Below are 25,485 nucleotides of genomic sequence, written 5' to 3'. Positions count from 1 at the left end.
GGAATAGGAGACAGAGAGAAGTAATGAAGAGAGATTGAGAAAGAGGGAAGGAGACACAGAGGCGAGGAAGGAACATTGAAAAAGAACAGATAGGGATAGAGATAGAGAGAAAAAGGACAACATTACAAGGAGAATGAAGATCAGGTGCTTTTCACATTGCTGTTTGGGGGAGCTTTCTGTGCATAAATTGACTGTGATACTTCCTACATTATAACACAGACCATATTTCAAAAGTACTTCATTGTATATGAAATGTCCTGAGGTTATGCAAGGCGCTATATTAATGTCAAATCTTTCTTTCCTTCTCTCAATATTATGTAAAAATAAAGAAGTAATCTATAATTTTAAAATGGCAATTCAATTCATTTTCAGGACCTTATCCCTCATCGAAATCCCTGTCACCTGAAGATGATACTTGCTCTTTATCCCCTGTATGTAAAGCAATAGGAGATTGACTAACAGTTCAAAAGAAATAGTTCAATAAGAAGTGGTTACAATAAAACGTGTAACAGAGCCCTGCTAGGTTCAAGAACCCAATGAACTATGGGCTGAGAGTGGGTGTGAGAGAAGCTTTCTCAGCTTCCAAAGTACAGCCAAAGAACATCAGGTCGGACCGTCTCTACAACACAGCCTACCCTGTCACCAAAGAACGTCAATGGATTCCCAGGAATCCACTCCTGGAATTCTGCAGTGAGTGGTTGACATTCACAATGAGTTAATCCGTGGCTTGCTCAGATAGCTGGGAGGTCTGACCTTCACACTGGCTGACCTGTAACCATTGTCCTGAAGGCCTTCGTCTCTGGAAAGCCCAAGGTGACAGGTGTCAAGGGCACACCCTGATGCCTCCCTCACTTAGGTTATGAATCAGAGCTCACAAGATTGAAACTGAGAAGACTCTGGAAACCAGGCTGCGGACAACACACAGAGCAATGGATGTGGACCAGAATGCCAAAAATAGCGGTTGAGGCTGAACTCATTAAATTCCTTCAAAAATGAGCTGGATATATTTGTGCTTGTGATGAAGATTATTGGGATAACAATGGACTGAATGCAGTTAAATACTCCATGGGCCCCCATGATACCTCCCCTTCTGGGATATGGGTGTTGGTGGGAGTGTTGTTTCCTGTCTGATGGCAAAGGGAGAAATGAGGACCTGGGACTTCTCTGGGGCTTTGCTTGATAATCTCTGAGCATTGAGAATTAGAGAAAAGGCTATCAGCTGTGGCTTAGTGGGAAGCACTCTCACCTCTGAGTCAGACTGAGGATCTGTGTTCCACTCCAGATACCTGAGTACACAATCTAGGTTTACACACCTAGTGCAATTGAGTGAGTGCTGCACCGTTGGAGGTGCTGTCTTTGAGGTGAGATGAGATAGACTCTGCCTGCCCTCTCAGATGGATGTGCAGATCCCATGACACTATTTGAAGAAAAGCAAGAGGTGTTCTGCTTGGTGTCCAAAACTTATCCCTCAACTAACATGACGAGAAACAGATTATCACATTGCTATTTGAGTGATCTTGCTGTGTGCAAATTGACTATTGGATTTCTCTACAATCGAGAAAGCCCTTCACTGGTTGTGAAGCAGTTTGGGATGTGGGGAGGTTGTGAAAGGTGCTATATAAATGCAAGCCCTTCTTCTAACTTTCCTTCAGGAGAATAAATAGGTGGGGTGCGTCCAATGAGCTGCTGAACTCATTCTAACTTCAAACATAAAGATTGAATACAAAAACAGAATTACCTGGAAAAACTCAGCAGGTCTGGCAGCATCGGCGGAGAAGAAAAGAGTTGACGTTTCGAGTCCTCATGACCCTTCAGCAGAACTGAGTAAAGTTAGGAGAGGGGTGAAATATAAGCTGGTTTAAGGTGGGGGGGTGGGGGGGGGGGGGGGTGGGGAGAAGTTGAGGGTGGGGTGGTTGTAGGGACAAGCAAGCAGTGATAGGAGCAGATAATCAAAAGATGTCACAGACAAAAGAACAAAGAGGTGTTGAAGGTGGTGATATTATCTAAGAAAATGTGCTAATTAAGAATGAATGGCAGGACACTCAAGGTACAGCTCTAGTGGGGGTGGGGTGGAAAGACTGACAGGGGATTACAGTTATAGATTTAAAAATAATGGAAATAGGTGGGAAAAGAAAAATCTATATAAATTATTGGAAAAAACAAAAGGGAGGGGGAAGAAACGGAAAAGGGGTGGGGATGGAGGAGGGAGTTCAAGATCTAAAGTTGTTGAATTCAATATTCAGTCCGGAAGGCTGTAAAGTGCCTAGTTGGAAGATGAGGTGCTATTCCTCCAGTTTGCGTTGGGCTTCACTGGAACAATGCAGCAAGCCAAGGACAGACATGTGGGCAAGAGAGCAGGGTGGAGTGTTAAAATGGCAAGCGACAGGGAGGTTTGGGTCATTCTTGCGGACAGACCGCAGGTGTTCTGCAAAGCGGTCGCCCAGTTTGTGTTTAGTCTCTCCAATGTAGAGGAGACCGCATTTGGAGCAACGAATTCAGTAGACTAAGTTAGGGGAAATTCAAGTGAAATGCTGCTTCACTTGAAAGGAGTGTTTGGGCCCTTGGACGGTGAGGAGAGAGGAAGTGAAGGGGCAGGTGTTGCATCTTCTGCGTGGGCATGGGGAGGTGCCATAGGTGTGGGTTGAGGAGTAGGGGGTGATGGAGGAGTGGACCAGGGTGTCCCGGAGGGAACGATCCCTACGGAATGCCGCCAGGGGGGTGAAGGGAAGATGTGTTTGGTGGTGGCATCATGCTGGAGTTGGCGGAAATGGCGGAGGATGATCCTTTGAATGCGGAGGCTGGTGGGGTGATAAGTGAGGACAAGGGGGACCCTATCATGTTTCTGGGAGGGAGGAGAAGGCATGAGGGCGGATGCGCGGGAGATGGGCCGGACACGGTTGAGGGCCCTGTCAACGACCGTGGGTGGAAAACCTCGGTTAAGGAAGAAGGAAGACATGTCAGAGGAACTATTTTTGAAGGTAGCATCATCAGAACAGATGCGACGGAGGCGAAGGAACTGAGAGAATGGGATGGAGTCCTTACAGGAAGCAGGGTGTGAGGAGCTGTACTCGAGGTAGCTGTGGGAGTCGGTAGGCTTGTAATGGATATTGGTGGACAGTCCTGCTGAGTTGTAATGGATATTGCTGCCAGACCTGCTGAGTTTTTCCAGGTAATTCTGTTTTTGTTTTGGATTTCTAGCATCCGCAGTAGTTTTTTGTTTTTATAAAGATTGAATAGTTGAGTACGGGACTGCAAGGAGGTTAGCATCTATGGAACCTATAGACAAGGGTACATCAGCATCTTGAGGGGGTGAGCGAGAGATAATTGGATCAAGGGATAAACAGAAATCTTTAACATAAAAATTCGGAGATGTTCATTGGTTCAGCCATGGTTCGAATAGTGGGTGCAGGTTTGGGGACCTGACTTTATGAAAAGATGGAATTGAAGAGCAGAGAAGTTACGGTAACCTTGTCTAGAACTAGGAATCATCAATATAAGGCAAGTCGCTAATAAATCCAATAGGGAATTCAGAAGAAACTTCTTTACCCAAAAGGAATGGAACTTGCTACTACAGGAAGTAGTTGAGGTAAGTAGCTTGGATACATTTAAGGGGAAGTGAGATAAACACAAGGGAGAAAGGAATGGAGGATATGCTGAGAGAGATAAAGGAGGGTGGAAGGAAGATTTGGTGAAGCACTAACACCAACATGGAGTTGGACTGAAGGGCCTGTTTGTGTGGTGTAAACACTAAGGCCGGAATTTTCTGGACCCACTGTGGGAGATTCGGCGGTCTAGCCAAAAGTTCCGTTGGCTTTCGGTGAGACCGGACAATCCCAACAGTGGGCGGGGCCGGAAAATCCCACCTTAAGCAACTGTACATGACGGAGAAAATATTCCCAAGGAAGCCACTAGGAATGAGGGGCTTTCGTTAGAAGGGCAGGGAAACCAGGGCTCTCTTCATTGGAGCAAGGAAGAGAAGATCTGATGAGGTGTTTAAAAGGGAAGGAGGCCATGCAGCCCATCGTGCCTGGGCTGGCCCTTTTTTTTAACCAGTCAATTGGTTCCGCTCCCTCAAGCTCTTTCCCCGTAACTCTGCAATTTTCTCCCCTTCAAATATTTATCTAAATTGTGAAGGATAAGATGAATCAGGAAAATCTATTTCCAATTGTCATTAACAAGAGGGCGAGAGATTAAGGAAAATTACTAAAAGAGCGATGGGAGAGGTTAGGAGAATTTTTTAAAGTAGAGACGTGCTGAAATTTTTAAAAGGAATACTTGGATATTTGTTTTTCTTTAAGGGTATGCGTAATGGGCAGGGGGAATGGCTCTTAAGAGAGCTGGTACAGGGGCTGGGGCTGAATGGCCTGCTGCAGTCCGGCAAAACTCTACATTGTGAAGGGAGAAGCTTTGATTTTTGCTCTCCTCCCTTGGAACGCTGCTCCGGGAAGACAGCTGAAGTAAATCGGTGTTTCGCTGGGACAAGGGCTCAGGCATTTCGACACCGGCGTGCTCACAGGGGACCGAAGCTCACTGCCTCTGTGTCCCGTCTGTCCACGGTTGCCGAGAGACAGGAGGTATCCAGACAGATGCCCGTGTGTGTCAACTGGCAGCAGGGCCCCTTGGGATGTCGGCCTGTGAACGAGGTGTCTGTGGAGGCAGACAATGGGAGCGCGGGTGTGACTGGCACAGCTTGTGCACACATGCACCGGGTGTTGACGGAAAGCAATAAAACACCATCAATGTTAGCGAGTGCGGTGTCAATATTTACCAACGCGGTCTCTAAAGACTAAATGCCCAGGTTCCAGCCTCGCAAACAGGCCCTTTCGACCTCTAATGATTGGAAAACCCTTATCCCTACGGCTCCCCCTTTGATAAGCCTACATGACAAAGTGGGTAGCTTTAGATTCTATTCCTGGGAAGGGGAAGGTAAGAGAGAAAGGAGGGAATGATTATCATTTATACAGCGGCTTTTATAACCTCCCAACACACTTTACAGCCAATAAAGCATTTTTAAAATGTAGTCACTATTGTAATGTAGGAAAAATAGCATGCCAATTTGTGCACAGCAAGATTCCATCTGCCCTCTCAAGTGGGGGTAGAAGATCCCATTGCATTACTTCAAAGCAGGACAGGGGAGTTCTCCCTGGTATCCTGGGCTAATGTTTACATTTCAACCAGCATCACTGAAAAACAGATTATCCCATCGCTGTTTGCTGTGTGCAAGTTGGGTTGGCACATTTCCCTACAATAACCTTCAAACATGGGCTGTAAAGAGGTTTGGGACATTGTGAATGGTGCGTTACCAACATGAGTTCCTCCTGAAGGCAAAGAGTAATCCACACATGGACTGTAGGAGACAGTTTGGATGCTGTGATGGAGAACGGAGGAAACTGTTGCAATCACCGAGATGGATGAGGTAGGAAGGGCCAGAGCTCTGTAACCACCTTGTAACAGATTAATCAGACCAGCTCCGTCAGGGCTTGGAATGCTGACTTGGCTACAACTCAATGTAGTTATGGCCAGCAGCCCAGAACAGCTGTGGGGTTGCCGGGTGCTGCCCTGCCCTCTAGTACCCCTGGGCACCTGACATGCTCCTCTCACCCAGCCAGGGCACCTGTTCCTGGTCAAGGAGAGAACACCCCGCTCAGTTCAGCCTGGATATCAGAGTTAGATAAAAACACATGTTGGTAACGCACCATTCACAATGTCCCAAACCACTTTTCAGCCCATGTTTGAAGGTTATCGGAGGGAAATGTGCCAACCCAACTTGCACACAGCAAACAGCAATGAGTTAAGCGAAGGGATAATCTGTTTTTCAGCGATGTTGGTTGAAACGTAAACATTAACGACAAACCACAGGCCAGTGCAGCCAGCGTCACTCAAATACATTAATTGGACATTTATTGCATTGCTGCTTGTGGGAGCTTGCTGTGCACAAATGGGCTTCCTCATTTCCCATATTACAACAGTGACAGCACTTCAAAAATAATTCATTGGATGTGCAGTGCCTAATGATATAGTTCCAAGTCAGGATAGTGTGCGGCTTGGAAGGGAACAGGTGGCAGTGTTCCCATGCGACTGCTGCCCTTGTCCTTCCAGTTGTTACATTTCTATAGCGCCTTTCATACCCACCAAATGTTCCAAAGTACTTCACAGCTAATGAAGTGCTTTTTAAAGTGTAGTCTCTGTTGCAATGTAGGAAACTCAGCAGCTAATTTGCACTCAGCAAACTCCCACAGACAGCAATGTGATAATGATCAGATAATCTGTTTTTTATGATGTTGATTGAGGGATAAATATTGATTAGGAGACCAGGGAAAACTCCCACAGTACCGCACAGGAATGCACTAGACTTTGAGCTCCTGTCTCCAGAGTGGAACTTGAATCCGCAATCGTCTAACTCAGAGACAAGAGTGCTTCCCACTGAACCGCAACCAACCCAGCAACTGCCTCCTCACAAATGTCTGAGGACTTTTGCCAAAGTTGGGAAAGCTGCCCCACGTTCTCTACAACCTGGAAGGACAACAGCAGCAAAATACACCACATGTTCCCTTCCAAGCCACGCACAGTCCTAGGAATTATTTCACCGTTCCTTCACTGTCGCTGTGTCAAAATCCGGGAACTTCCTCACCAATAGCACTGTGCATTTCAGGACACCAGGGAGAACTCCCCTGCTCTTTATTGGTTCTTTCACATCTGAGAGAACAGACAGGGCCTCAGTTTAATGTCTCATCTGAAAGACGGTACCTCTGACGGTTCAGTACTCCCTCAGTACTGCCCTAGAGTGTTGGCGTGGATTATCTACTCAAGTGTCTCAATAGGGTCTTGAACCCACAAACTTCTATCTTGGAGGCATGAGCGCCAGGACTGACACTTGCCAGTGTGATTTTCTATTAATTGCTTTGCACAAGTGAGGTTTTCCTGACCTACTAATAAAGTTACGCCCTATCGTCAAAAGGAAACTACGTAAACACTCGAAAGGGAGAAATTTGCAGGACTCTGGGGAAATTGGGACTAATTAGATAGCTCTTTCAAAAGACTGCATGGATATGATGGGCTGAGTGGCCTCCTACATTGCTGTGTGATTCTATGAAGAAAATACTAAACTAATTTATAGATTTTTTTAAAAATTAATTTACAGGACGTGGGCATCGCTGGCTAAGCCAGCATTTATTACCCATCCCTAGTTGCCCTTGAGAAGGTGGTAGTGAGCTGGCTTCTTGAACCGCTGCAGTCCATGTGGTGTAGGTACTGTTAGGGAGGGAGTTCCAGGATTTTGACCCAGCGACAGTGAAGGAACGGCCGATATATTTCCAAGTCAGGATGCTGAGAGGTTTGGAGGGTCAACATTAAATCTCGAATCTTTCCTGCTTTGACCTTGGTGAGTCAGTCCCACCTGGATTTTTGGATGATAAGCCCATCAGGTGATGAAGCAGTTCCCTGCTCCCACTCATCTCTGGGCGGTTATTGGCTAAGCATCCCCACTCCCCCTTACTAAAGTAAGGGATGTTGGAAACTCATGAGGGGTCGGGTCCAATCGCAGGCGCAATGACGCGCTCCCACCACCAAGGCTCTGATTTGCCCCATTGCCTGATTTCATTTAAAAAGCAAACACACACACTCTTGTCCCTTCAGAATGTGGCTCTGGATCTGCTGTTTGTTTTCACAGGCGGCTCGATGGTTTCTGCCTGATTCTCAACGATAGGTCAAAGGGCATCCGCCTCGCACCCAACGCTAGCACCCCGCCCCCCCCTCCTCCCCCCACCACCCTCTCCCCTTTAACAAAAGTCTGAATTGGAACTGTGTGGAGAGGGAGAGGGGACTGGGGGGGGATTAGTTCTTCCCCAATATTTGCCTGTCCACCCTCCTGTTTGCTGAAGTTGGGGAAAGGCGTGCAGCTGCTTTGAGAGTTGCTGGGATACCTGTGGCTCTGATTGGAAATGTGTCATCCCTTACGTTTTGACTGGCTGCTTCATTTATTCAGAGAGCTGCAGCATGAAGGTCAGGGGAGAGGAAATGAAGGACTGACAGATTCACTCAGCTCATTTTATACAACAAGGACTTTTCAGCATTGCCGTCCCCTGTGGAAGCTTCTGATTAATATCTCAGCTGTCCACCTTTCAAAGACTCTGTTTTCAGCTCTAAGCCTCTCCCTCCCCTCTCCTCCCCTCTCCACTTCTCTCCTTCCCTCCTCTCCCCTCCACCCCTCTCTCCTTCTCTCCTCTCCCCTTCCTCTCTCTTCTCCCTCCCTCTCTCCTTCCCACCTCTCCCCTCCACCCCATTCTCGTTCTGTCCTCTCCTTCCCTCCTCTCCCTTTCTCTCCTCTCCCCTTCCTCTCCCTTTTCCTCCTCTCCTCTCCTTCCCTCCCATCTCCTCCCCTTTTCTCTCTCCTCCCTCCCCTTGTCTCCACCCCTCTCTCCTCTCCTCTCCTCCCATATCCCCTTCTCTCCTTTCTCCTTCCCTCTTCTCCCATCCCCCTCCATCTCCTCTCTTAGCCTCTCGCTTTCTCTTCTTCCCTCCTCTCCTCCCATTCCCCTTTCTCTCCTCTCTCCTTCTCTCCTCTCTCCTTCCCTCCTCTTCCCTCCACCCCTCTCATTCTCTTCTCTCCTCTCTCCTTCCTTCTCTCCATATTTAGCGAAGAAACTGCATGGCCTCTTTTCTGTATTTAATTTCTGCTAGTCCCTTAAATTTCTGTCGCATTTTCCCCTAAGCTTCATCTTTGCTTCTGTCCTGCTCTGACACAAAATCCAGCTTTAAATTTACCTCATGCACTCTGTTTTGTACTTTCATACCTGAACCCAGACCTGACTTAAATAACCTTCTCCTCATGAGGATTAATTTCTACAGAGCTCAATCCAGCATCAGTGTCAACATCACTCCCAGGGCAGGTACAGCACGGGGTTAGATACAGAGTAAAGCTCCCTCTACACTGTCCCCATCAAACACTCCTAGGACAGGTACAGCACGGGGTTAGATACAGAATAAAGCTCTCTCTACACTGTCCCCATCAAACACTCCCAGGACAGGTACAGCACAGGGTTAGATACAGAGTAAAGCTCCCTCTACACAGTCCCCATCAAACACTCCCAGGACAGGTACAGCATGGGATTAGATACAGAGTAAAGGCCCCTCAACCAGGTTCCAAGTGCAATATATGATATCTGCTGTGAATCAGAATACAGACTCCACCCCACTCTGGCCTAGTCAGCAGGAAGTGTGCCTGTTGGGTGGATGGAAGATTTAAGGTTTGCGTGTGATAAACTCCATCACTGAATAACTTGCCAGTTCACACTGTCTAAGCTCCATTGCCAAGAAAGGCAACTTAGGGGTTGGAGAGCAACATCCAAGGGGACAGTACCCGAGGCAGGATTGCCCGCGTGTGGGAAGGGAGAAACTCGGGTCAGAATGTCCCACTTTATCTCTGTCCTTTCCCTGAGTCACCACATCAGAGCAGGGTTAACACTATACTGGGAGAAAGAGCAATCAGTTTTCACTGTCACATTGTTAATACAAAAAAATCTTGCTTGCGAGTTAAACATTCACAAAGTTACGGCGAACACCAGGGCAGATAGCAAGATGGTCGGTAAATACACTTCCTTTGCGCTAACATTGGTGGCCATGTCTTCAGCTGCCTGAGATTCACTCCTTAAATCCCTCCATCTCTTTCTCCTCCGTTAAGATGGTCCTTAAAAATCTCCCTTTTTGACCAAGCATTTGGTCAGCTGTCCCAATATCTCCTTATGAGGCTCGATATGAAGTTTTTTTGCCTGATACTATTCCTATGAAGCTCTTTGAAACATCTTGCTACATTAAAGGTGCTGCATAAATTCAAGCTGTTGCTGCTGTAGTTCTGGAAAAATGAGATTGGACGGGTCAAAGGACATTATTGTTTGGCATCCACCTTGTGATGGTGTGAAACACACTTTCTTTCACAGAGGCCCACGTTTACACACTCAAATAAGCTTGCAATGAAACACAGTTGGGAGAGCTGGAACCTAAATGGGAAAATATATCAGATTTGGAAATATTTATTGGAGGGAACTGTCATTGACAGATCAGTTGTTTTGAGAGGAAAGAAATATTGAAAAAGGAGGCTGATATGGAACATTGTACTTTATTTTTATTTATTCATTCATGGGATGTGGGCATCGCTGGCTGGGCCAGCATTTATTACCAATCCCTAGTTGCCCTTGAGAAGGTGATGGTGAGCTGCCTTCTTGGACTGCTGCAGTCAATGTGCTGTAGGTACACCCACAGTGCTGTTAGCGAGGGAGTTCCAGGATTTTGACCCAGCGACAGTGAAGGAACGGCGATATATTTCCAACCTCAGGATGGTGAGCGACTTGGAGGGGAACTTGCGAGTGGTGGTGTTCCCATGTGTCTGCTGTCCTTGTCCTTCTAGGTGGTAGAAGTCAAGGGTTTGGCAGGTGCTGTCAATGGAGCCTTGGTGAGTTCCTGCAGTGCATCTTGTTGATGGTACACACTGCTGCTACTGTACGTCGGTGGTGGAGTGAATGGATGTTTTGTAAATGTGGTGCCAATCAAACGGGCTGCTTTGTCCTGGATGGCGTCAAGCTTCTTGAATGTTATAGGAAACACTCATCCAGGCAAGTGGAGAGTAAGACCACAAGACGTTGGATCAGAAGTAGACCATTCGGCCCATCAAGCCTGCTCTGCCATTCTATGAGATCATGACTGATCTGATAATCCTCAACTCCACTTTCTAGCCTTTTCTCCACAACCCTTGATTCCCTTACTGATTAAAAATATGTCTATCTCAGCCTTGAATATACTTAACGACCCAGCCTCTACAGCCCTCTGTGGTAAAGAATTCCACAGATTGACTACCCTCTGAGAGAAGAAATTCCTCCTCATCTCTGTTTTAAGTGGGTGACCCCTTACTCTGAGATTGTGCCCTCTTGGTCCTAGACTCGCCACAAGGGGGAACAACCTCTCAGCATCTACCCTGTCAAGCCTCCTAAGAATCTTATATGTTTCAATCAGGTCGCCCCTCATTCTTCTATCTCCAATGAGTACAGGCCCAATCTACTCAACCTCTCCCCATAAGAAAATCCCCCAATACCCGGGATCAACCTAGTGAACCTTCTCTGGACTGCCTCCAATGCACGTCCATCTTTCCTTAGATAAGGGGACCAAAATTGTTCAAAGTATTCTAGGTGTGGTCTAACTAGTGATAAAAACAAAAAGCTAAAAGCTACTGCGGATGCTGGAAATCCAAAACAAAAACAGAATTACCTGGAAAAACTCAGCAGGTCTGGCAGCATCGGTGGAGAAGAAATCAGTTAACGTTTCGAGCCTTCACGGCCCTTCAAGGGCCATGAAGGCTCGAAACGTTAACTGATTTCTTCTCCACCGATGCTGCCAGACCTGCTGAGTTTTTCCAGGTAATTCTGTTTTTGTTGTGGTCTAACTAGTGCCTTGTATGGTTTTAGCAAGACTTCCCTATTTTATACTCCATTCCCTTTGAAATAAAGGCCAACATTCCATTTGCCTTCCCTATTACCTGCTGAACTTGTATGTTAGCTTTTTGGGATTCATGCACGAGGACCCCAAATTCCTCTGTGCTGCAGCTTTCTGCAGTCTTTCTCCATTTAAATAATATTCAGCTCCTCTATTCTTCCTGCCAAAATGCATTACCTCACATTTTCCCACATTATATTCCATCTGCCAAGTTTTTGCCCACTCACTTAACCTGTCTATATCCCTCTGTAGACTCTTTGTGTCATCCTCACCACTTGCCTTCCCACCTATTTTTGTGTCCTCCGCAAACTTGGCGATAGTACATTCACTTCCCTCATCTAAGTCATTAATAGATATTGTAAATAACTGTGACCCCAGCAGTGATCCCTGTGGCACTCCATTAGTTACAGGTTGCCATCCTGAAAATGCCCCCCTTATCCTAACTCTCTATCATCTTTTAGTTAGCCAATCTTGTATCCATGCTAATATACTACCCCCAACACCATGGGCTCTTATATTATTAAATAGCCTTATGTCCGCTACCTTATTGAACACCTTTTGGAAATCCAAATATATTACATCTACTGGTTCCCCTTTATTTATCTTGCTTGTTACCTCCTCAAAGAATTCTAATCTATTTGTCAGGCATGATTTCCCCTTTATGAAGCCATGCTGACTCTGCTTGATTATATTGTGCATTTCTAAATGCTCTGCTATTACATCCTTTATAATAGACTCTAACAAGTTCCAGCACAATCCTGACTTGTGCCTTGTCAATGGTGGACAGGCTTTGGGGAGTCAGGAGGTGAGTTACTCTCTGCAGAATTTCCAGCCTCTGACCCGCTTTTGTAGTCACAGTATTTATATGGCTCGTCGAGTTCAGTTTCTGGTCAACCCAGGATGTTGATAGCGGGTGTAGTAATTAATGTTTTGTTTAGTGTTGGACTGTACCTTTAAGAATAGTCCTGTGATATAATATCACGTGATCTGTGTAAACCAATGTGTTAGCAGCGCGGGCTACCTCCACAGGCACTGTAGAGATAGAGATGGAGTTGAAAGCATATGTGTAGTTGCTGCTGGCTGTATTGTAAATAAACCTAATGTTTCCACTTAGGAAGTTGTCAGCAGATCAACTCTATCACAAATAGACGACACGGCCACACTACAACAGTGAGGGATTCAGTGATGGTGATGCCATTGAATATCAATGGGTGATGGTTAGATTCTCTCTTGTTGGACACGATCATTGACTGACACTTGTGTGGCACGAATGTTACTTGTTACTAATTAGCCCAAGCCTGGATTTTGTCCAGGTCCTGCTGCATTTGGACATGGGCTGCTTCAGTATCTGAGGAGTCACGAATGGTGCTGAACATTGTGTAATCATCAGCAAACATCCCCACTTCTGACCTTATGATTAGAGAAGGTCATTGATGAAGCAGCTGAAGATGGTTGGGCCGAGGACACTATCCTGAAGAACTCCTGCAGTGATGTCCTGGAGCTGAGATGACTGACCTCCAACAACCACAACGATCTTCCTTTGTGCTAGGTATGACTCCAACCAGCAGAGAGTTTTCCCTCTGATTCCCATTGACTCCAGCCTTACTAGGTCTCCTTGATGCCACACTCGGTCAAATGCGACCTTGATGTCAAGGGCAGTCACTCTCACCTCACCTCTTGAATTCAGCTCTTCTGTCCGTGTATGGACCAAGGCTGCATCGAGGCCAGAAACTGAGTGGACCTGGCAGAATCCAAACTGAGTGTCAGTGAGCAGGTTATTGCTGAGTAACTGTTGCTTGATAGCACTGTCGACGACACCTTCCATCACTTTGCTGATGACTGAGAGTAGACTAATGGGGCCCAAAGGCACCAAGGCAAGATGGGTTAAGTGCTGTTACCTCAATTACAAAATAAGCTTCTTGAGAGAGTAAAACCTGTTTCTGGCAACAGCAGGGTCGGTAACCAGAGGGACACAGAATTGAGATAATTGGCAAAGGAACCAGAGAGGGAGATGAGGGGAGTTTTTTTACACAGCGAGTCTTATGATCTGGAGTGCGCTGCCTGAAAGGGCAGCTTCAATAGTAACTTCCAAAAGGCAATTTGATAAATACTTGAGGAAAAAAGTGCAGAGCTATGGGGAAAGAGCAGGGGAGTGGACTGATTGGGTATCTCTTTCAAAGTGCCAGCACAAGCATGATGGGCCAAATGGCCTCTTCCTTTGCTTTACCATTGAATGATCCTGATTCTAATGAAGTGATTCACCTATGCCATCTCTTCTTCTGTCTAATGATTACGTAACAGACAGTTCATCCGAGAGCCTCCTCTTCATTAATCCCTTTGAGGAGACAAACAGGTTGGCAAATTATTGAGGCAGTTCCACTTCCACCCACTCCATTGTGCCATCTTTATTGGTCCCAACCCGCGACCAAATCCCCGGGGTACCGTCTCCCAGGTGACATTTCACGGTCCTGGTCTCCTGGCAACCAGTGACAATGGGGCCTGGGAAACCACATGTGGCCTCGTGAAATGGTTGCCCTATTCGTGCAAATCTCCTCAGTACTCTGTAGCCAAAGTCAGGGGGTGGGGTGGGTGGGGGAGGTGGTAGGGGGAAGTAGTCGGGGCTGCTATTTGATGAAAAGGCTACAGAGGAAATGAGAAAACCTTTGCAATTAAAAACCTATGTTTGCTCTGTCTCTTGATTAGCACAATGCGGAAAATCTCATTCCGTGTCTCTCAGCAACAGATCTTCCATCCACATTAACCCCTGGTTTCACAGGTTGTGCAGGAAGATAAGCTTTCCTCTTGGCTTTCACAATACAAAAAAAAAGCATATCAAATTTACAATATAAAACCAGACTATTCATCCCAACTTGGTCCATACTACACGAGCCTCCTGTTACTCTACTTCACCTCACCCTGTCAACATATCCTTCTATTGCCTTCACCCTCATGCATTTATCTAGCTTCCTGAAACCTCTCCTTCAGGTAGCGAGTTTCACATTCTAACCATCCCACTGACTAAAGAAAAATCTCCTGAGTTGGATTTATTCATGATTAATTTATATTTCAGACCCCTAAATTTTGATTTTCCCCACAAGTGGAAACATCTTCTCAATGTCCACTCCATCCATCCCCGTTATGATTCTGAAGATCCTCAGCAGTTCATCTCTTAGTCTTGAAGTTTGTGAGGGAAAAGCATCCCAGCCCAGTCAGTCTTTTCTGATAGTTACAACCTCTCGGTCCTGGTTCAGTCCGTGTAAATCTTTCTTCAGTGTCCCTATATCCTTACCATAACACGAGAAGCAGAGCTTTGATTAGTACTCCAAGCATGGTCCTTGGATGCTAGCAGTTGATATGGACTCCTACAAGAAGGCACTGGGACCTAGTGTCATAATTTCCACCTAAATATTTATCATTCAAAGGGTTATGAATGAAGGGTGAAGAAATTATGCTTCAATTGAACATTCAGATCCCTTCTGAAGTATAGTGTTCAGCTCTGGGCCCCATACCTCAGGAGGGATATACTGGCCTTGGAGGGAGATTCACTAGGATGATACTGGGGTAAAGGGGTTAAAATTGTAGGGACTGTTTATATAAACTTGTCTTGTATTCCCTTGAGTTTAGATGGCTGAGGGTTGATCTGATAGAGATGTTTAAAACGTTAAAAAGGATTTAATAGAGCAGGTGGAAATTGTGGCACAGTGTCTCAAATCCGGCTGTCTAAAAACCTGCGTCATCCAAAAATCAGACAGCTTTAGAAGGTGCAATGCATTAGTTTTAATTGAGTAAAATTCTTTTTTAAAAACATGAACAATTCGGCTAGGTGCTGTATTGGTGTGGTGTGGTGCCGGACTCGTTAACTCTTTGCCACTTGCGTGCTGGTGTATTCCCACGCTCCGAGTGACCTTTGACCCCACTCGGAATCATACCTTATAGAAAATGTCCCAGACACCATTATCACCATCCCTGGGTATATCCTGTCCCACCGACAAGACAGGCCAAGCAGAGGTGGTGGCACAGTAGTATACAGTCGAGAAGGAGTTGCCCTGGGAGTCCTCAACATCAACTCTGGACTCCATGAAGTCTCATGGCATCAGGTCAAACCTCCTGCTGATTACCACGTACCGCCCTCCCTCAGCTGATGAATCAGTGCTCCTCCATGTTGAACACCACTTGGAGGAAGCACTGAGGGTGGCAAGCATGCAGAATGTACTCTGGGTGGGGACTTCAACGTCCATCACCAAGAGTGGTTTGGTAGCGCCACTACTGACCGAACTGGCCGAGTCCTAAAGGACATAGCTGCTAGACCAGGTCTGTGGCAGGTGGTGAGGGAACCAACAAGAGGGAAAAACATACCTGACTTCATCCTCACCAACCTGCCTGCCGCAGATGCACCTGTCCATGGCAGTATTGGTAGGAGTGACCACCGCACAGTCACTATGGAGACGAAGTCCTGCCTTCACATTGAGGATACCCTCCATCGTGTTGTTTGGCACTATCACCATACTAAATGGGATAGATTTCGAACAGATCTTGCAACTCAAGACTGGGCAACCATGAGGCGCTGTGGGCCATCAACAGCAGTAGAATTGTACTCGAACACAATCTGTAACCTCATGACCCTGCATATCCCCCACTCTACCATTACCATCAAGCCAGGGGATCAACCCTGGTTCAATGAAGAGTGCAGGAGTGCATGCCAGGAGCAGCACCAGGCACACCTTAAAATGAGGTGTCAACCTGGTGAAGCAACAGCACAGGATTACTTGCGTGCCACACAGCATAAGCACCAAGTGATAGACAGAGCGAAGTGATTCCACAAACAACAGGTCAGATCTTAGTTCCACAGTCCTGCCACATTCAGTCATGAATGATGGTGGACGATTAAACAACTCACTGGAGGAGGAGGCTCCACAAATATCCCCATCCTCAAATGGGAGGCCAGCACGTTAATGCAAAGGATAAGGCTGAAGCATTTGCTACAATCTTCAGTGGATGGTCTATCTCGGCCTCCTTCGGAGGTCTCCAGCATCACAGATGCCAGTCTTCAGTCAATTTGATTCACTCCACGTGATATCAAGAAACGGCTGAAGGCACTGGATACTGCAAAGGCTATGGGCCCTGACAATATTCCGGCAATAGTACTGAAAACTTGTGCTACAGAACTTGCCGTGCCCCTCGCCAAGCTGTTCCAGTACAGCTACAACACTGACATCTACCCGGCAATGTGGAAAATTGCCCAGATATGTCCTGTACACAAAAAGCAGGACAAATCCACACCCCAATTACCGCCCCATCAGTCTATTCTCGATCATCAGCAAAATGATGAAAGGGGTCATCAACAGTGCTATTAAGTGGCACTTCCTTAGCAATAACCTGCTCACTGATGCTCAGTTTGGGTTCTGCCAGGATCACTCAGTCCTGACCTCATTACAGCCTTGGTTCAAACATGGACAAAAGAGCTGAACTCCCGAGGTGAGGTGAGAGTGACTGCCCTTGATATCAAGGCAGCATTTGACCGAGTGTGACATCAAGAAGCCCTAGCAGAACTGGAGTCAATGGGAATCATGGGGAAAACTCTCCACTGGTTGGAGTCATACCTAACACAAAGGAAGATGGTTGTGGTTGTTGGAGGTCAATCATCTCAGCTCCAGGGCGTCACTGCAGGAGTTCCTCAGGGTAGTGTCCTCAGCCCAACCATCTTCAGCTGCTTCATCAATGACCTTTTTTCCATCATAAGGTCAGAAGTGGGGATGTTCGCTGATGATTGCACAATGTTCAGCACCATTCGCAACTCCTCAGATACTGAAGCAGTCCATGTCCAAATGCAGCAAGACCTGGACAACATCTAGGCTTGGACTGACAAATGGCAAGGAACATTCGTGCCCCCACAAGTGTCAGGCAATGACCATCTTCAACAATAGAGAATCCAACCATCATCCATTGACGTTCAATGGCATTACCATCGCTAAATCCCCCAGTATCAACATCCTGGGGGTTACCATTGACCAGAAACTGAACTGGACTAGCCATATAAATACTGTGGCTACAAGAGCAGGTCAGAGGCTGGGAATTCTGCAGTGAGTAACTCACCTCCTGACTCCCCAAAGCCTGTCCACCATCTCCAAGGCACAAGTCAGGAGTGTGATGGAATACTCTCCACTTGCCTGGATGAGTGCAGCTTCCGCAACACTCAACAAGCTCAACGCCATCTAGGCCAAAGCAGCCCGCTTGATTGGCACCCCATCCACAAACATTCACTCCAGTGATGTCCACATCCTATGAAAGAATTTTTTAAAAATGTTCTTCTTAGAGCAGGGATTTAAGGGGGATTTAACAGATGTATTTAAACTCATGAAGGATTTTGATTGATTAAATAAGAGAAATTGTTTTCACTGACAGAAAGTTTGTGAAGCTGGGAATATAGATTTAAGATAATTGGCAAAAGAACCAGAGTGGCATTGAGGAATACTATCCACATGCCTGGATGAGTTCAGCTCCCACAACACTGAAGAAGCTTGACATGGTCCAGGACAAAGCAGCCCACTTGATTGGCACCCCATCCACAAACATTCCCTCCCTCCACCACCGACGCACAGTGGCAGTAATGTATACCATCTACCATCTACCAGATGAACAGCAGAAACTCACCAAGGTTCTGTTGGCCAGGGGCTGCAGCCAAACTGCTGACACAGGCAAAAGCAACGTTTGACCTGAAGTAACCTGATTCCAGTCACTGGCCTGAGCTGGCTGGAACCGGTTTGAAGTAGCTGAGTTTCTTGAAAAACAAAGGGAATGAGATAAGACACAAGTCCTTATTTAGGAAAGAAGTAATGCTACCTAAGTCCTTGGGACAAAGCCAATGAGAAGATGCCACAGACTAGGCAAGCAGGCCTAAACCAACCGGAGAGAGACAGCACAGCTTGGAGAGATAAGATTTCGGAATAAGAATGAAGAATTTTGGGCGTGGAGCCAGCGAGAACTCCGGAGACCAACCATCTCAGAAGCGGAAGAACCTACGTCAGCAACGTAGAGACGCAAGAGAGAGAGAACGGAACGCCTGGCCAGCATCAGCTCTCCTTTTCACGTATTAGCTTTTATATTCTGTGACCACTCAGGGAGTGTCAGAGAAACCTAGTGGGTGTGCGTTTAGATCCTAGTTTTGGGTATAAAACTGTATAACCTGCTGTAAACTGCATGTCTATATTTGACCAGACGTATAAGCTATATGTAGATGATCTAACGACGTGAATAAAGCGAGTTTAGAGTTAAGAGAGAATTGACGCTTCTCCTCTTTGTACTAAGCCAACAACCGTTACTGGTAACCTCCGGCAACAGTTCCTTAGACGACACCTTCCAAACCCACAACCTCTACCACCTAGAAGGACAAAGGCAGCAGACACATGGGAACATCACCACCTGGAAGTTCCCCTCCAAGCCACTCACCATCCTGACTTGGAAATATATCGCCGTTCCTTCACTGTCGCTGGATCAAAATCCTGGAACTCCCTCCCTAACAGCACTGTGGGTGTACCTACACCACATGTACTGCAGCGGTTCAAGAAGGCAGCTCACCACCACCTTCTCAAGGGCAACTAGGGATGGGCAGAAAATGCTGGCCCAGCCAGCGAAGCCCACATCCAAACATAAAAAAAAAGAATAGTACATCACAGAAGGAGACTATTCAGCTCCTTGAGTCTGTACCGGCCACTTTGAAAAGCAATCCAATTGGCCCCACTTACCCAATTCTTTCCCAATATCCCATCAAGTATTTATCCAATTCCCTTTCGACGGGAACCTGTATCCACCGCCCTTTCAGGCGACACATTCTAAATCCTAAACACTCGTTGTGTAAATATGTCACCAATAGTTCTTTTGCCAATAATCACAAATCTGTGCCTTCTGGTTATCGACCCTTCAGCGATTGGACACAGTTTCTCTCTATTTAGTCTGTCTAAACTCTTCATGATTTTAAACACTTGTATTAAATCTGTGCTTAGCTTTCTCTGCTCTCAGGTGCTGGAAGGCTAAGGAGAGTTTAATGATTGCTCGACTCCCGTTCCATCATCTCCTCATCGCCTTCTCACTCACCTGCCAGCTCAGGGTCTCTCTAGGGTTCCACAGGGTACGAGCTGCCCAAGTGAGCACTGTTCACCCCCGCATGTTACTAGGCTATTCAACTGCAGGGTGCATCACAGCTGAGCCCAGATCTCGTTTTCACATTCAGAGGGCCTGAGGTGAGGGAATTGTTTGGGGGGGTGGGGGGGAAGGGCCTGTTTCTGGCTAGCACCAGGAACAGGGAGCCACTTCACGTCCTCCTACCATACCCCCCACCTCGCCTCCACACCCCCTCCCCCCACCCACTCCGCCTCCAGGCCCGGGCAGAGAGGGACAGCAGGCCATAGCTCAGAGATTATCTCCCCCTCCTTTCAAAGCGACCAGGGGAGGGAAAGGAATTTCTGCCACACCTCTCATGAGACCAGAACGATGATCTTGCCAAAGTATTAAAATGTTGAAAGATCAAAGCTCTCACATTCCAGTCGGCACCCGCAATTATTGCTTTTGGCACAGAGGTATCAGTCAGTGCAATTTCACTGGCTGCGTTCCACAAGACTACTCAATGGAAACCCCTGCAGGATAATTCACTCCAAGGAATACCAGCCAGCACAACTTCAGGTTGGTCTGTGCCACCCAGAACTCCAGTCATTTCTTGTAGGGACAGGAACAGATGCAAATGGGCGATGGGAAACCTTGTCAGTGTTTGATCTCTACTTGAAAAAAATAAATTCTTTGCATTTCTATAGCACCTTTTACATCCTCAGCGCGTTCCAAAGCACTCTATAGCCCAGGAAACACCTCATAAAGAGTGGTCACTGCTATAATCTAGGAAGTGCAGCAGCCAATTTGTGCACAGCAAGATCCCACAAACACTGAGCAGATCATCTGTTTGTTACTGATGTTGGGGGATAATTGGCCAGGACACCAGAAAGAACTCCCCTGCTCTTCTTCCAAACAGAGTCATGGGACCTTTTTCCACCCATCTGAGAGGACAGACAGGCCCATGGTTTAAGGTCTCATCTGAATGACGGCACCTCCGACAGTGCAGCGCTCCCTCAGTACTGGACAGGGAGTGTCAACCTAGATTTCGTGTTCATGCGCCTGGAGCAGGGATCCATCCCACAACCTTCTGACTCCAAGGCAAGAGTACGACCCACTGAGCCACAGCTGCGCTGCTCTGAGATTGAGCCCTGCGACTACACCACAGGAACTGTGCTCCTTAATTGGTATGCTGTGTGCTCCTCACTCATTTGTCCCTTTCTATGTCTCGGGCTGCAGAATGTCTCTTTGTAGAGAAATTAGTCTTGTCTTTGGGGGGAACATTTGTTGCGCTGGCCTGCCTGTGGGAGTTGGAGAGACGCACTCCAATTCTCTAGTGAGGATTTTTTACAAGGCTGCTTGGCTACAATGGGAAAGTCAGTGCCAGAGGACACACATAGTCTACACTGACTCTTGGCAAATAAACTAATAACACACAATGGACCCCTGTGACCTTTCCTTCTATGGTCAAATAAAGCTGTTGAAGTATGTTTCTATGTAGGCCCCTATGAGTTCCCATCCATCACAAGAGAATTCATTACCAGCTAAATATAACGGTTGGAGACGCGCGTACAAAGAGACATTGATATCCCTGCCATGAGCCAATGCTAAAACTTGTCCTCAGTTGATAGTCTCGTTTTTCTTTCCCTTGACCTGGCCTTTCATTCCTATTTCCTTTCCCGCATGTTTCTCACGTGGGGATAATACCAACAAACCTTCAAGGAGCTGGAAATGGGAAGTACTAAACTTGGGCTCGTTAGATCTGGAATTCCCTACCTAAACCTCTCCACCCCTCTCTTTCTTTCTCTCTCTCTCCCCTCCTTTAAGACTTTCCTTAAAATCTACCAAAGTTTTGGTCACATATCATAATATCTCTTTATGTGGCTCAGTGTCACGTTTCATTTGAAAACGCTCCTCTTAAGTCCCTTGGGACATTTTTACTATATTCAAATGAACATGATGCCTTTAAGCATATAAGGAAGAGATTAAGGTGCTTCACTGGAGCATTATCAAACAAAGTTTGACACTGAGTCACATTAAGGAGATATTAGAACAAAGAGGTAGGTTTTAAGGATGATTTAAAGGAGGAGAGAGAGAAACTGAGGGTTTTTTTCACACCTGTAGCTGAAATTCTCATCCATGATTTTATTAGCTTCAGATCTCAAATATTCCAATGGACTCCTGGTTGCGTTTCCAACTCCCACTCTCTGTAAACTTCAGCTCATCCAAAACTCTGCTGCTGGGGCCTTAACTCGCATCGACATCTGTTCACCCAAGATCCCCTGTGCTCACAGAACTACGTTGGCTCCCAATCTGGCAGAGCAGCGATTTGAAAATTCGCATCCTTGTTTGCAACTCCCTCCAATGGCCTCACCTCTCCCTAACTCTGTAATCTCATCCAGCCCCTGAGACCCCTGCGCTCCTCCAATCCTGACCTCTTGCACATCCCCAATTCGTTTTGCTCCATCATCGGCAGCCATACTTCCAGCTGCCTCGGCCCTAAGCTCCGGAATTCCCTCCCTAAATCCTCTTCGCCTCTCTCTCTCTATGTCTCCTCCTTTAAGATGCTACTTAATACCTATCTCATTAGCTAATCTGTTGGTAATCTATACTAGTATCTTCTTGTGTGTCTTGGTGTAAGATTTTGTCCGATAACACTACAGTGAAGTGCCTTGGGACATTTTGCTATGCTAACGGCCCTAATCTTTGAAAAGACATAGGAACATAGGAAATATGAACAGGAGTAGGCCATTCGGCCCCTTGAGCCTGCTCCGCCATTCAACTTGATCATGGCTGATCTTCTACCTTAACATCATTTTCCCCCACTATCCCCATATCCCTTGATATCGTCAATATCTAGAAATCTATTGAACTCTATCTTGAACATGCTCAATGGCAGCCGTCTGGGGTAGAGAATTCCAAAGATTCGCCACCCTCTGAGTGAAGAAATTCCTCCTCATCTCAGTCCTAAATGGCCTGCCCCTTATTCTAAGACTGTGTCCCCTGGCTCTAGATCCCCCTAGCCAGGGGAAACATCCTTCCTGCATCTACCTTATTGAGGCCTTTTTGTATGTTTCAATGAGGTCACCTCTTCTTCTAAACTCTAGAGAATTCAGGACCAGTTTCCTCAATCCCTCCTCCTGTGGTAGGGCAAGTTGATAAGGAAGTTGAGGAAGCATATAGGATAGTGGGCTCTGTAAATAGGGCTATTGAATTCAAAAATGAGGAAACTGTGCCAAACCTTCACAAACCTCTGGTTAGGCTCCACCTGGAATCCTGTCAATCATCCTCGGAACCACACTTTAGGAAGGATATCAAGACCTTGGAGAGGGGGTGCAGAGGAAGTTTACCAGGATGATACCGGGGATGCTGGACTCCAGTAATGTGGTGAGATTGGAGAAGCTGGGATTGTTCTCCTTAAAACAGATTTAATAGAGGTGTTCAAAACTATCAGGGGTTTAGAGCTCCTGGTAACTCCAGTGAGTGTGTTGGTCAACAGAGATTGTAGATTTAGAATAATTGGAAATCAAACATTTCTTCACACAGGAGTTATTAAGATCTAGAATGCGCTATCTGAAAGTGTGGGGTAATCAAATTCCATAGAAACTTTCAAACGGCAATTGGGCATGTACTTGAAGAGGTCTAATTTGCCGGGTTATGGGGGAAAAGCTGTGGGACTAAATTGGGCAGTTCTTTTGAAGGGATATCAGAGGTTCAGCAGGCTAAATAACCTCTTTGTCTGTTGCAAGATTCTACCTAATTGCACATTTCTGCTATTGTGTTGAACTGATCCTCATGGGGAATAGGGAAAGCCCTAATAAACTACTCAGAACAGGAGACCACCAGGGTCTTATCAAAAATCAGGTCGGAGAGAAAGGGTATAGAGTTGCAGGTGAAACTGTCGTGGGACTTGGGCTCAATTTACAAATTAATTGAGTTCACACGTACTGTGAATTTTTGCCAGCGCACAGGCCTAGCACACACACACACACACTGGCAGGGAATGTAATGAGGGGAACCAGCTCAGAAACTGCTTCTGTGATTGAGTGCAGCTCCTGTAGAGGAGAAGGTCAGGACATGGAGAGAAGGAGGAACAGGAATTTATTTACTCGGACTATCTCCAACTGTTATTGTTAGATCGAACCCAGCTCCTCTCTGAAGGGAGGTCACCTTAAGCTTTAGCCTCTTTTTTTTTTGTTGCTTGCATCTCATATCGCTCCTGAGCTGCCTTGTCCTACACAGTCTTCCTCCTTACAAAATTCATGTGGATGGTGAAGGCTATTCAATCTATCCACCCCAAACAGCCCAATACTCCTCCTATTCATGCAAAAAATGTTTTTAGATGATTTCAGATGATTAGATGTTTTTAGATGTTCCAAGCATCACTCAGCCTTTACATGATATAGAACCCTTTGAACCCAGGTGTTCTGCTGCTACTTCTACTGTTTAATTTAAAGCAATAATCCGGATTAACCTTTTCCACACCATTTGTTATCTCACGTCCATCTATAAGATCACCTGCCATATCCCTCCTTTCATAATTAAAAAGCCCAGGCCTCTCTAGTCTGTCCTCATAATTCAGACCCTTGATTCTAAGGGTCAATGTCATGACTCTTCTAACATCATAAGTAATAGAAGCAGGATTAGGCCATTCGGCCCATCAAACCATCTCCTCCATTCAGTACGATTATGGCTGTTCTGATTGTGCCTGAACTCCATAACTTCCTGCCTGTCCGCCATAACACTTAATTCCTTTGTCAATCAAAAATCTATCTAACTCAGCCTTCAATATATTCAATGACCCAGCCTCCACTGCTTTCTAGAGGAGAGAATTCCAACACTAATAACCCTTTGAAATTCCTCCCTTTCTCCATCTTAAATGGGAGACTCCTTATTTTTAAACTGCACCCACAGTTCTAGATTCCCCCATGAGAGGAAACATCCTCCCAGCATGTACCCTGTCAAGTCCTCTCAGAACCTGATATGTTTCAATAAGATCATCTTTCATTCTTCTAAACTCCATTGAGTATAGGCCCAACCTGTGCCAACTCCAGTGACTGCATGGTCTCCAGTATTTCTCATTGACCAGCACTAGACACAGTGCTCAAGGTGGATCTGACCAGCACTGGACACTGTTCAAGGTGGATCTGACCAGCACTGGACACTGTTCAAGGTGGGTCTGACCAGCACTAGACAAAGTGTTCAAGGTGGGTCTGACCAGCACTGGACGCACTGTTCATTGTGGGTCTTATCAGAGCTATGTACAGTTTAAACACAATGTCCTCTGACTCCTCTGTTGTTCTGACTGTAGTTCAGTTTTCTATAAGTTTTGTCGATCAGTGCCATGTATTGGTTACACATGGTGGGTGAGTGATGAGTTTACTAAGACTCCTAGATGTTCTCCACATTCATCCTGAAGCATTTCAAAACCATCACCCCTTGTTACCTCACCATGTTTAAATCAGGATCACATCACCTTTCCTTTCTTTTGACACTTGTTTATTTTCCCCTCCCCTCCTCATTGTCCCTTTTTCAAAGAAACCGAGAGGCTGTTCAGAGGCTGAGACTGGAGGAATTCCATGCAATTCGCCCTGCCATGAACTTACATGGTGAGTGTTTGAACTGTGTTGGTACTGTGCTGTTTCCCAGACAGATTTCATGTTTTCCCAAACCAATGATCACCCACATGTGCTTTCAATAAAAAAGGGGCAACAGCTTGGACTTAACACCATCAATGGAATTAAACGTGTCTTGAGGCACTTCACAGGAGCAAAATCAGGCAAAAACTGACACTGAACCACATGTCAGGTGGGTTTTAAAGGAGGATGGAGAAGTAGAGAGGGGGGGGGTAGAGGTTTAGGGAGGAAATTCCAGAGCTGATGGCCCACACAGCTAAAGACATGGCCT

At 46.2% G+C, this 25,485-nt stretch overlaps 1 protein-coding gene across 1 annotated transcript in view; it reads right to left on the bottom strand.

The window, feature by feature from the left end:
- LOC144694703 (slit homolog 1 protein-like) overlaps positions 1-25,485 on the bottom strand; it is a 191,135-nt gene that overhangs the window by 128,869 nt on the left and 36,781 nt on the right. The window lies entirely within an intron of this gene.

Source organism: Cetorhinus maximus, chromosome 20 (genome assembly GCF_964194155.1).
Source record: "Cetorhinus maximus chromosome 20, sCetMax3.hap1.1, whole genome shotgun sequence".
Taxonomy (NCBI): Eukaryota; Metazoa; Chordata; class Chondrichthyes; order Lamniformes; family Cetorhinidae; genus Cetorhinus; species Cetorhinus maximus.
The sequence above is the reverse complement of the archived record's forward strand: the minus strand, read 5'-3'. Positions and strand labels throughout refer to the sequence as shown.